The sequence below is a fragment of the Lepidochelys kempii genome, chromosome 27 (assembly GCF_965140265.1).
Source record: "Lepidochelys kempii isolate rLepKem1 chromosome 27, rLepKem1.hap2, whole genome shotgun sequence".
Classification (NCBI taxonomy): domain Eukaryota; kingdom Metazoa; phylum Chordata; order Testudines; family Cheloniidae; genus Lepidochelys; species Lepidochelys kempii.
This window is the reverse complement of record NC_133282.1, coordinates 16,362,360-16,374,227: the sequence shown is the minus strand read 5'-3', so window position 1 is coordinate 16,374,227 and position 11,868 is coordinate 16,362,360.

Sequence of the window (11,868 nt, the reverse complement as noted above, 5' to 3'; positions counted from 1 at the left end):
TGGAGGGTGGTATGAGCTAACCCCTCATAGGATCTTGAGTTAAAAGTTCTACCCAAAATATCTGCCCCTTCTTCCATCAAAGGGCCAGTAAGGTCAGTGAGAGCTGAAGATGCTCTGCACCTCATAAATTTGGTCCCTAACAAAGATATGAGGCAGAAAGGGATTTTATCATTAGAGATGGATGAGTCTGTTAGGATAAAATAAAATCCATCTCCGTGCCCCTAAAATATCCCCCTCTTTTAGAAACAAATCTGAAATGAGCTTTTTGAGGTTCTGAAATGTTTACTTCACTTCTGCTCGCCGGGACTAGAAAAGTCGAAATGCGAGCCATCCTCAGAGTTTTTCCAGCCACAACAACACATGCTGGGATTCTGCTGAGAGAGCCCTTCCCCTGAGATTGTCCATAGACCTGGAGGGTCCCCCCGGGGTCTCAGTCATAGGTAGGATATAAGATATACACATAGCAGGTCCAGCCGCTAGATGGAGGACTCTGTGAATTGGGAAAGTCGTGCTCCAGTGTGTCTCTCCAGCACTGGAACATGCAAAGGAAGGGACACACCTTCTGGCATGAGAGAATCTTCTCATTTGCAGTAAGGGTTCCAAACCAGAGGTGTGACTAGCATTCAATGGCTGAGCCTCAATCTTACTTCCCTGCCTCAACCACATGAACCGATTTATAATGTATTTGGGGGTAGGGCTCTCTGTAGCTTAAACATTTACAAGTCAGCCTGCTTCGGCCCAAACCACTCAGCTGGCTCAATATGTAGGACCCTTTGGGTCTCCTACTTTCCCAGTGGATACTGGTCATGGCCAGAAGGCATTGCCTTGAAGTGGGGAGTTTCCTCACCATCTTGTATCTAACTGCCTCCAGAAGAGAGGACTTTGGTCATCATGTTTACTTTAGGACTCACAAGTTTGTCGACCTATCACTGTGACATGTTGGGAGAAAAAAGGATGTGATGGGTTAGAGTGAAGCCACAGCTAAGTTTCTTTCTTCTTCTTCTCTTTCTGTCTCTCTCTCTCCTCTGTTGGCAAGTGGCCTCATCCTTCACCCTCACCAAAAACCCCAACATCTCCTCTCTATGTTTCCAGTATTGGGGCATAGAATCCCCCCAGCCCCATGTTCAGAAACAATATTTGAATATCCAATAATTAGAGAGGGGCCTGAACCACTAAATTTTGGAACTTGATTGAACTATCTCCAAGGTTTGGGGGTGTTTGGATCAGAGGTTTTGGGATGACCTTTGATGGAGGACAGCTGCAAAGTCTGAATCAAGATTCATCTGATGTTTAAAGAAATAAAAGCAACCGGAATCAGAATCTTAAAATTTAACAGTTGGATCTACCTCTGGCCCAGGACGAAAAGGCTGCAAAGCTGTTTTGTTTTGTTGCATCCAGTCTAAACGGACTAAAGGTAAATTGCCTGAATCTGTCAAGGTCATCAAAGCTCTTTGAACTCAATCTTTCCTTTGATTTGAGTGGGTTTTGGATCAGGCCCCAAGTCTCTCTCCTTGCTTGTGTAGTTCTGACAGCAACCAACCATTATATTATATTACTATTAGAGATGATCCTACTGCAGAAAAACATGGATTCAAATCCTAGTGATGAACTGACCTCTCACAACATTTTGGGGGTGTTTAGATGTTAGGTCTAGGTTCAGGCCCCTCCCTGACAAGCATGAGACCAAATTATCCAGAATAATCAAAAACAACATTTGAGTAGCGGGGGAGGGGAAGTTGGTGAAATCTCCAAATGATCTGGAAGAGATTTAGAGGTGGGAAGCAGCGAAAGTTCACTTGGTGCTCATGAGAAAATCTGATGTCCCATGCACAAATGCCCTCAGAGCTGCTCAGATATATTCAGAAGTGCCTACTTTCCAAACATCTGCAGGGTTCCTGCATCATGCACAAACACCTTTTGACTCCGTCTGATGCCACTTTTGTGCATTGAAAGTGAAGATCGTTTAACAAGTTTTCCCTTTACAAATCTATCTGATGTGCTGGAAAATGGAAGGCTGAAAGCAGCTAATTCAATGACCTGGGTTGTCCAGATGTCCACATTAAAACCAAACGTGAATTAATGAACTGCATATTTCCCCCCCAGCCATCAACCCCCTGTACCCCTGACATCTATGCTCTGTAACAAAAGCCCAGTAGAATTGTGATCTTCTGGGTTGCCAGGTTTAAAACATGGTGGTCAGGGCACGCTCACTGTGTGGGATTATGTCTTGATAACATCTGACCAAACGATGTGCTTAAATAGTCAGTTCATGTTCTTACTTTATATGAGAATAAAGTTGACTTTTACTTTGGAGTTTGTGTCCCTCCTCTGAACGGTAGGAAATGTTGTTCTCATGGCAATTATTTCACCTCCCCGGCTCGGCCAGGATTAAAGCAAGACATTTCAATGCTTTTGGTGCAGTGTAGACATAATGCTGGGATCATCCCTAAAGGAGAAGACTTTCCGACCCCCCCCCCAAATCTGTCATGGATGGGGAGGAAAGTTGTGGGCTGGAGCTATCCCTAAAATAGCCCTCGGTAGCTGCCTAAGTGGCTTGACCTTTATTTAGCAGAGAAAGAAATAAGAAGAACCCATGGCTGGAAGCAGAAGCCAAACACATTGAAATTAGAAATAAGACAAATTTGGAACAAACTCTCAAGGGAAATGGTGGATTCTCCATCTCTTGAAAGGCCTTCAGATCAAGACCCGATGCCTTTCTGGAAGATGTTTAGCCAAACATAAGTTATTGGGCTCAATACTGGGTGAAATTCTGTAGCCTGTGTTATACAGGTTGTCAGACTAAGTGATCTAATGGTACCTTCTGGTCTTAAACTCTATGAATCTGTGTATCTTACCTCCAATCCTGGTCTCAGCACTTTATTCCTATCAGGATAAAAGCAAAAGGTTCTTATGTTTTAACATCAGTGTCACAGTTTTGGTGACCAGAGGTCATCCCACTACCAACCCTTGAGAGCAAGACATGGTGATGGTGCCATTTACAATTATGATTTCCAGGAAAGAAAAGGCAAGATTTGTTAAATTTGCTTTTGGTGCTATTTCTGTTTTAAAGGAAACAATGAAAATCTGCCTCAGGATGGAAGGAGATTTGGAAGTATGATCTGATCTACTATGGCAACTCCTACATTCCTTTGAGCTTCTCTTCCCAGGGCCACTATCTAACCCCATCCACTTCCTAAGAGGCATTAAAATCCAGTACAGGATTTGCATGTGGCTGGTGAAAAATCCCAGTAAGCAAGCCGTGCAATCACGTCAGACTCTTAAAGGGAATTTTCTCAGTCAGTTCATCTATTTGACATAAATAGTGGAGGAAGTTGGACTGGATTTCTTTATGTCCTCATGGAATCCACTCTGGTTAGAGCCTCTGGGAAGACAAAATCCTGTTGCCCACCTGGAATGTACTTGGTACTGCCCCTATATAGAAAGCTGGGGCAGGAATCTCTAAGCATCCCTTGAAGTTGTTTACTGCCCATGTCTGTAATAACAAATGAGTCACTAATTTTTCGGTGCTCTGGTGACCTGGTGATGGAGATAAGTGGAAACCTTTTCAATTACCTGGTGGTGTGGAAGCCACAGCTGACTTTGTGACCTTAGAATTCACAGCTGATTGGCTTCTTTTTGAAGCTGCTGCTTCAGAGGCATTGTTGACAAAAGAAGGAAAAAAGATGAACAAGTCTACTAAAAGGCCCCGTAGAGATCACAATGATTAACACACCCACAGGATTTCAGGGAGGCTGAACGACAGTCCTTGCTTTTGCCAAATTTTTTTATACACCACTGCATCTTTTGCGACACCATCAGGACCCATGGGCAACTTGCCACGAAGTCAAGAGCAACTCCGTTTACTTGTATATTGACATCATTTTAAGTACCACATATAAAATATATAAAATTATATTTGTTTGCACTTCTATCTTCCTTGGGAGGGCTGAAAAAGAGCTCTGTGGATCACTGTAAAGAATACCTTTCCCTCTAGAGTGACATTTGCCATGTTTCCCTACCATTTAGCTGTTGTTTAGACAAGTCATAACTTCCTAACTTTTAAAATCTTTCCTCACTCAACTTTCCTGATCATTTCTGGGGCTCTTCTCTGAACTCCTTCCATTTTTTTGGGTCAACATTCTATTTGGCACTGAAGTGCCCTAACTGAATACAAAATTGCAGGAACTTTCCCATTTAAAAGCGATCCTCTGAATTAATGCTGGTGTAGGGGATCTTGTTTTGGGTGTGTGGGATAAACATTAAGGATAAACAGACAGGCCAGTCAGCCTCACTTCAGTCCCCGGAAAAATCATGGAGCAGGTCCTCAAAGAATCAATCCTGAAGCACTTACATGAGAGGAAAGTGATCAGGAACAGTCAGCATGGATTCACCAAGGGAAGGTCATGCCTGACTAATCTAATCGCCTTCTATGATGAGATTACTGGTTCTGTGGATGAAGGGAAAGCAGTGGATGTATTGTATCTTGACTTTAGCAAAGCTTTTGACATTGTCTCCCACAGTATTCTTGTCAGCAAGTTAAAGAAGTATGGGCTGGATGAATGCACTATAAGGTGGGTAGAAAGTTGGCTAGATTGTCGGGCTCAACGGGTAGTGATCAATGGCTCCATGTCTAGTTGGCAGCCGGTGTCAAGTGGAGTGCCCCAGGGGTTGGTCCTGGGGCCGGTTTTGTTCAATATCTTTATAAATGATCTGGAGGATGGTGTGGATTGCACTCTCAGCAAATTTGCGGATGATACTAAACTGGGAGGAGTGGTAGATACACTGGAGGGCAGGGATAGGATACAGAGGGACCTAGACAAATTGGAGGATTGGGCCAAAAGAAATCTGATGAGGTTCAATAAGGATAAGTGCAGGGTCCTGCACTTAGGACGGAAGAACCCAATGCACAGCTACAGACTAGGGACGGAATGGCTAGGCAGCAGTTCTGCAGAAAAGGACCTAGGGGTGACAGTGGACGAGAAGCTGGATATGAGTCAGCAGTGTGCCCTTGTTGCCAAGAAGGCCAATGGCATTTTGGGATGTATAAGTAGGGACATAGTGAGCAGATCGAGGGACGTGATCATCCCCCTCTATTCGACATTGGTGAGGCCTCATCTGGAGTACTGTGTCCAGTTTTGGGCCCCACACTACAAGAAGGATGTGGATAAATTGGAAAGAGTCCAGCGAAGGGCAACAAAAATGATTAGGGGTCTGGAACACATGCCTTATGAGGAGAGGCTGAGGGAACTGGGATTGTTTAGTCTGCAGAAGAAAAGAATGAGGGGGGATTTGATAGCTGCTTTCAACTACCTGAGAGGTGGTTCCAGAGAGGATGGTTCTAGACTATTTTCAGTGGTGGAAGAGGACAGGACAAGGAGTAATGGTCTCAAGTTGCAGTGGGGGAGGTTTAGGTTGGATATTAGGAAAAACTTTTTCACTAGGAGGGTGGTGAAACACTGGAATGCGTTGCCTAGAGAGGTGGTGGAATCTCCTTCCTTAGAAGTTTTTAAGGTCAGGCTTGACAAAGCCGTGGCTGGGAAGATTTAATTGGGGATGGGTCCTGCTTTTGAGCAGGGGGTTGGACTAGATGACCTCCTGAGGTCCCTTCCAACCCTGATATTCTATGATTTAGAGGAAGCTCGGAAGAACCTGTTACTGTTTAGAGAGAGCTTAGTAGCATTTATACATGGCCAGTGGTTATTCCAGAGTGTATGCTGCTGTACGATTTGAGGCAGGAGCTTCCCCCCCACTCGTTATGTCCAGAGCCAAAGTCAATGGGAGTCTTTTCATCTGCTTCAATGAAATTTGAATCCAGCCCTGCATGCACAATTGACATGGTGTATTTTGGGTCTGAAGGACTGTACAGTGCAGAAAAGTGGACCATGGGTATGTCTACACAACAAAAATCAAAACAACCCAGAGTCTCAGAGCCCAGGTTTGATGGGGCAACACTCTGTCCCTATTCTCTGATACCCCAGAGACTGTTCAGACCCACTTTCTTTTAGAGTTCAGTTTGTATTTTATTCTAAACCCTTCTACTACCACCAGTATAGTGCAACATCACAGTTTTACATCCATGCATCTTTCACCCCCTTTACTAAGGCCCTGGCAGAAAAGAGCTCTCCCTAGAGACACTCTAGACTCAGCTAGCCCTGTCCTCCCCCCTAACCCTGCCTTCCTGGTTTTTATCAGGTTAGCCAGCTGAGGCCTAATTAGTTCATTACCTCCCCATCCTCTCCTTCTGATTACCTAATTATTCAATCAGCCCTCACTGAGGGAACTAATTGAGGCTACTCTGATTAGAGGGTGAACCCACCTGTCAGGTCTCAGCACTCTGCTACACCAGGGTAACTGACCTGGGCTCCCAGGGCTTCTGCTACAAGGCTAAGAAGAGCAGTGTAGACTTGCGGTGTGCTGGAGCCTGGGTTCTGAAAGCCTGTGACTGAGGTGGGTCTCAGAGCCCAGCTGCTGCCTGAGCGTGGGAATGGCTATGCTGCAATTTTTAACCTCAAAGAACAAACCTGAGTCAGTTGTTCCAGGTTTGGCAACTTGCTTCTGTGTTTTTTGTTTTTTTTTTTGCAGTGTAGATTTACCATATATGGACAGCAGCATTCTCAGTTCCTGCCAGACCTTTGGAAGATAAAGGCCCAAATTCAGAAGATCTGTCCATGTTTTAATAAACCCTCCTTCCATTTATTTAATTTAAAAATAGCAGCTAGAACCCATCCCTGAAGGGATCTAAGGAAGTGCTAGGGGGGTATTGTTAGAGCAGCCACGTGTTCTATACAATATTCTTTTGATTAGCTGGCAAACGAAGACATTTTGCTACTTGTCCTTGAGAGCCAGGGTAAAAGAGAGGGGTGTTTAAATACTATTTTTTTTAAAGTGTTGAACAGCTGGGCAAGTACAGCAGCAGGAAGGAAATAAAAGAGGAAGTGGCCCAAAGAAAGCAGAATAGGCAAGTTCGTGTATCCAAATGTGAGTGTGTAGTCACATTCTGTGTGAGAGAGAGTCTCTGAGCGTATCTGCATAAGTACTGTCTGTCTGTGTCTCCTGAAGTGTGTGCATATGTACTGGTTTCTTGTGTGCGTATGTTGGTGTTGTGCGTTCATGTAAAAGCATGTCCATTGGCTTTTTGGGGGTGTCTGTATGAAATGTATACATTTGGTTCTCTGTTCGCATCCCAGAGTATATTGGTATGAGGGGCGCTGCTATCTGCATTGCTTCTGTTTGCATCTCCATGTCCATCTTGTGTAATGCAGGAGGTCAGATTAGTTGATCATGATGGTACCTTCTGGCTTTTGACTCTCTGTGTAGGTGTTGGGGTTGTACATACAGAACAAGGCTTCCCTATGAGCAGAGAGAGACTTCCTTTGTCTCTATAGCCAGACTGAGCAAAGGGCAGACAGCGATGGTGGTGATGTCAAATCCTCCCTTAGAAAACATTGCCTCTGTCTGTTTCCAATGCCTCCCACAAAGCTGATAACATAACTTTAACATCATAGGCAGGAAAAGCTGGTTAGTTTCCTATGGGGTAGTCCTCATGACATTTAGGGAATGCAAATACCTTATCATTCACGCTGGTGGAGCCCTGCTCCCTGGCCCCAAAACCCTACCTCCCCTACCTTTCTGGATCATTGTTTGCATTCTGTTTTCTGTTAAGAGGATGGAGCTTTTAGAAATAAAATCACCTAATCCCAGGTTGTCACCTAGTGCTGTGGTAATCCTACCTTAGCTTTGAATTAATGAACACACAGCAGTTTAGTTTCTGCAGACAGGAGACCATGCTCGGGATCAGAATAATTCAGGTCACTTAGAGGTTTGAAATTAGATAGGCAGCTCTTGCTGAAGCAGGGGGTGGGAGGGTGAGCCAGCCAGATCAGCAACATTTGTTTAATTTGTTCTAATTGTAATTGGCCTACAACAACTGGAGTGAATAAATCCTATACCGGGGAGGGGAGGCCATAGTTTAGGGGAATCTCCCATGTGTTAGCACCACAGGGTGGCTTGCTTGTTTGGTTATTTTTAGTAGTGCCCTAGCAACTATCACTGCAGTGATGTTGTTCACAGCAGAACTACTGGGCTACAGGAGGGGGGAACGGGGATCCCCATTTTCAAAGGGATTGAGGTGTGTCTTCTGAAGCTGGATGTAAGCGAGCGTTGGACCACAGAGGGGAGCCAGTCTCCGTGACGCTATTCTCCCTCTCTTTGCCTCTAAACATTTATACTATGCTCAGTGCAGTGGGATCTGAACTACCCCCAGACAGACACTGTGTGTGTGTATATGTATGTATATATATATATATATATTTCCTGGCTTCTTTCTTCAATGACTTTGACTTTGACTTTGCCTCTGAGCCATTCTCCTCTCAGACTGGTTCCCATAGGCACTGGTGGACCCCAGGGAGGCTGCTGTAAGGTTACAGTCATTCATATTCCCCTCTCAGAAAGTGAGCATGCCAGCTATCACCAGCGCTTCCTCTGTACCGTGCATAGCTTTAGCTGTGGCATCTGTTCAGAACTGTTAACTATAGGCCCAGGAAGCCATTTGTTTTCCCCCTTTGCAATTTGTGTACATAGAGGATTCATTTTGGTTTCAGCCGCATGTGCCCAATCCACTGCATGGCATGACTATTGCACCTGATCGGTACACGAAGGATGGAGAAGGAAAATGGGCCAGATCTTTAAAGGTATGTAGGTCCTAAAGATGCAGATAGGCACCTAATGGGACATTCAAAGCTCCTATGTGCCTAATTCACATTGTAATCAATGGGAGTTAGGCACTGACATGCTTCTGAAAATCCCACTAGGCACCAAATTTTAGATGCTTAAATATCTTTTAAAAATCTCCTAATTGAAACAGATTGGGCTGCAACTCTGCTACCCCCATCAAGGGCTGCAGAGAAGTCAGCAGGTGGCGGGAGAAATTGCACCATGCGAAAGAACTGTTCTTCCAAGCTCAGTTGCGTGACTGCTTCCTTTATTTAGACACTCGCCATCTGAGAACCCTCCCCGCTCTGTCAGAGCTCCGGAGAGGAAATTTTGCAGACGAATCTGCAGAACAGCACCATAACCAAAGACACTCACAGGTCCATTTGTTAATAAGTTAATTTCCCTTTAACTTTCCATCAATAAGTGTGGTTTTTTTGTTTGTTTGTTTTTTTGGCCCAGTTTCACTTCATTGTTCTTGGCTGCAACCTCTCCCCCCCCCCACCACTCTAAACAATTCCCTTCTCTCCTTATGGCCTACACCTTTCATATACTCACACATAGTTATAACATGTCCCTTTGGTAGCTCTTTGGCTGAGCAATCCATATTTTATCTTGTTTCTGTTTGATAAGCATTGATTTTTTTTATTTTTTATTTATTTTTTGCTGCAGAGCAGCAGTAAAACAAAGCAGGGGCGTAGTTCAGAGGCCCCTAAGAGGAAGAGATAAGTAGCTAATAAACTGTTGTCTTTACATTACAGGGAAACTTTCATCTTAAGGCCTTTTGCAAACATTAATTCTCATGATATGTGCTTTATAACACTCGTAATCTAAAGCTGAGACTTGTCCAAGAGGTCCATCAATTGCACAGACAGTAAAAGAACACAGGAGTCCTGGTGCACAGTTCCATGCTCTGGCCACTAGACCATATTGTTCTGTGTACCAAAGCATAAACAATCTGTCAAATTTGGTACCAAAGGATGCACAAGGCCAGCAGCCAGGCTAAAGAACACACAGTGTATGTCTGTGCTCCCTCCCTCCTTGGGATTTCATAATTTGGAGGTGTCTACACATAGGAGAAAAACGTCCTTCCTGACCCCTGCAGTGATCAGTCTGCACCCAGTGCAGGGCTGGAAAGACCTTTGGCTGCCAGTAATGGGCAAGCATCTTAAGCTAACACAAGGCATTCTACTAGAGCTAATAGTAGAAGAAGGTGGTGTTGCTGGTGGACAAATCCATAGTCATCGCTACTGGAGTTTGCAGGTGACCTTTCCCAGTCCCACAAAGGGTCAAACTCATGACTGCATATGGAACAACAGCTCCCATTCATGGGAAATTTAGCCTCCTGTATCACATGGCTTGCTCCAGACACAAACATGACGTGACTTGTTTTGACGGCCACACTCCTACAGATGATACGCTCCCAGATGGATAGTGGTTGTGTCCTTTCTTGTCTACACAAGTTAGCCTCTCTGGCACTTTCCTCTGACCTTTCAGGGATCAGCTGTGGAAGGAGGGGGATGTGTGTATGTGAAGGCACCCATCTGCCATCACTGGCCTGCCCCACTTGGTGCTTATGGAGATGGAGACTTAGAGAAGAAAGGTCTATGAGCCACCTTCTCCCTCTCTGGGTCTTCTGGCACCCATAGCAATGGATGGCACAGAATCTTGGACCAACAAGCTATTTGCTGGGTAATTAGCTTTGGAACAACAAGCTCATGGTCAGACACCGTGGACTCTGCAGAGGTGAATTCCCTGTTGGAATTTTCTAGCTAACAACCAGTTTAATTGGGTCTCAAGTGGGGAAGGAGAGGAACCTTTTTGACAGACCCCAGTCTCTTTCACTTAATGCAGGGGGTGCTGGTAACTTTCCCCTACTGAAGGTAACACTACTAACCAGTAGGGAATCCTATGAGCTGCACCTAATCTATTGTTCCAATGCTTAGAACCTTAGCTCATTGTCTCCTGTTGGAAAGCAAATAGACTTGTTTGATTTTACACTGTCTTCAATAAAAGGGACCCTGTTTTATTCACAGGGCCATCGGTTGTCTATATAAAAGAACAACCGTACTAGCTCATTGATGGAAAAATAAAAGAATCCAGATCCTATAAATAGGATTTATTACCTACGTTAGGGGTGTTAATAAAAAGATATTTGACTTAAGAACAGTCTCATCCATTTCTCCTTCCCAGTCTCCTGTCCAATACTTCCCATGTCTATTTAACTACTCTGTCCTCTCCTCATCTTTGCAGACAATCACCAAAACTCCCCCCCCCCCGCAACCCTTAACTCAATTGTGGAGTTCCAAAGGAAATTTGCTAAGTTTCTGAGTCATGTAGCCAATGATTTTAGTTCATTGTTCATTTATTGTGTGATGTTATAATTAACTGACATGTTATGTTATATATAATCGTATGCTAAATAGAGTTAAATTGAAGGATTATAGAAGTATAAAACTGATCCGTAGTTAGAAGGATAATCATGTATTAGGTATCTAAGTGAAAGTGAGTAGGGTTGAAATGAAAGGCCTGTAGGCTGAGGCCTACAAGAGTTTAGCTTAGCTATTTTAGGCCTTGGAGCTAAGAAATGCTGACATAAGGGACCAAACAATAACCCAGTGCCCTAAGATTACATGAAAAGATGTACCAATGCATCATATTGCGAAAAATTAACAGTAAGAGTAAGATTCCATTTTCTAACACATGCCCTTGCAGGGTGCATGATGCGCATAAATGTTAATGCGATATAGTCAGAATTACATTATAAAAGGGGGTGCCCAGAGCGGGAAAATTGAGCTCCCTATGGGACACTCCAGCAGGAACCATCCCTCTACTGATGATCAATCCATGAGAGACTCATCAGACCCTAACACTATTGTTAAGGATGTGAGTATAACTATATTTGCAACTTGTGCATAGGTTTGTATAGAATTTCTATATGCTTGGGTAATCATAACTTTAATTGTAATTTTAATAAAACTTGTAAAATAGATACCTTGTACTTATGAATGTATGTGTGGTCACCACCTTTGCTCTTTATGTGTTCTTACAGACTCTAAATCTAAAGCAAGTAGCAGAGGTGATTTTCACTCTGTTAAGCTTGAAACTATAAGTGACCAGAGCTGAGCCCACAGGGGTGCAATACCACATTACAAAATT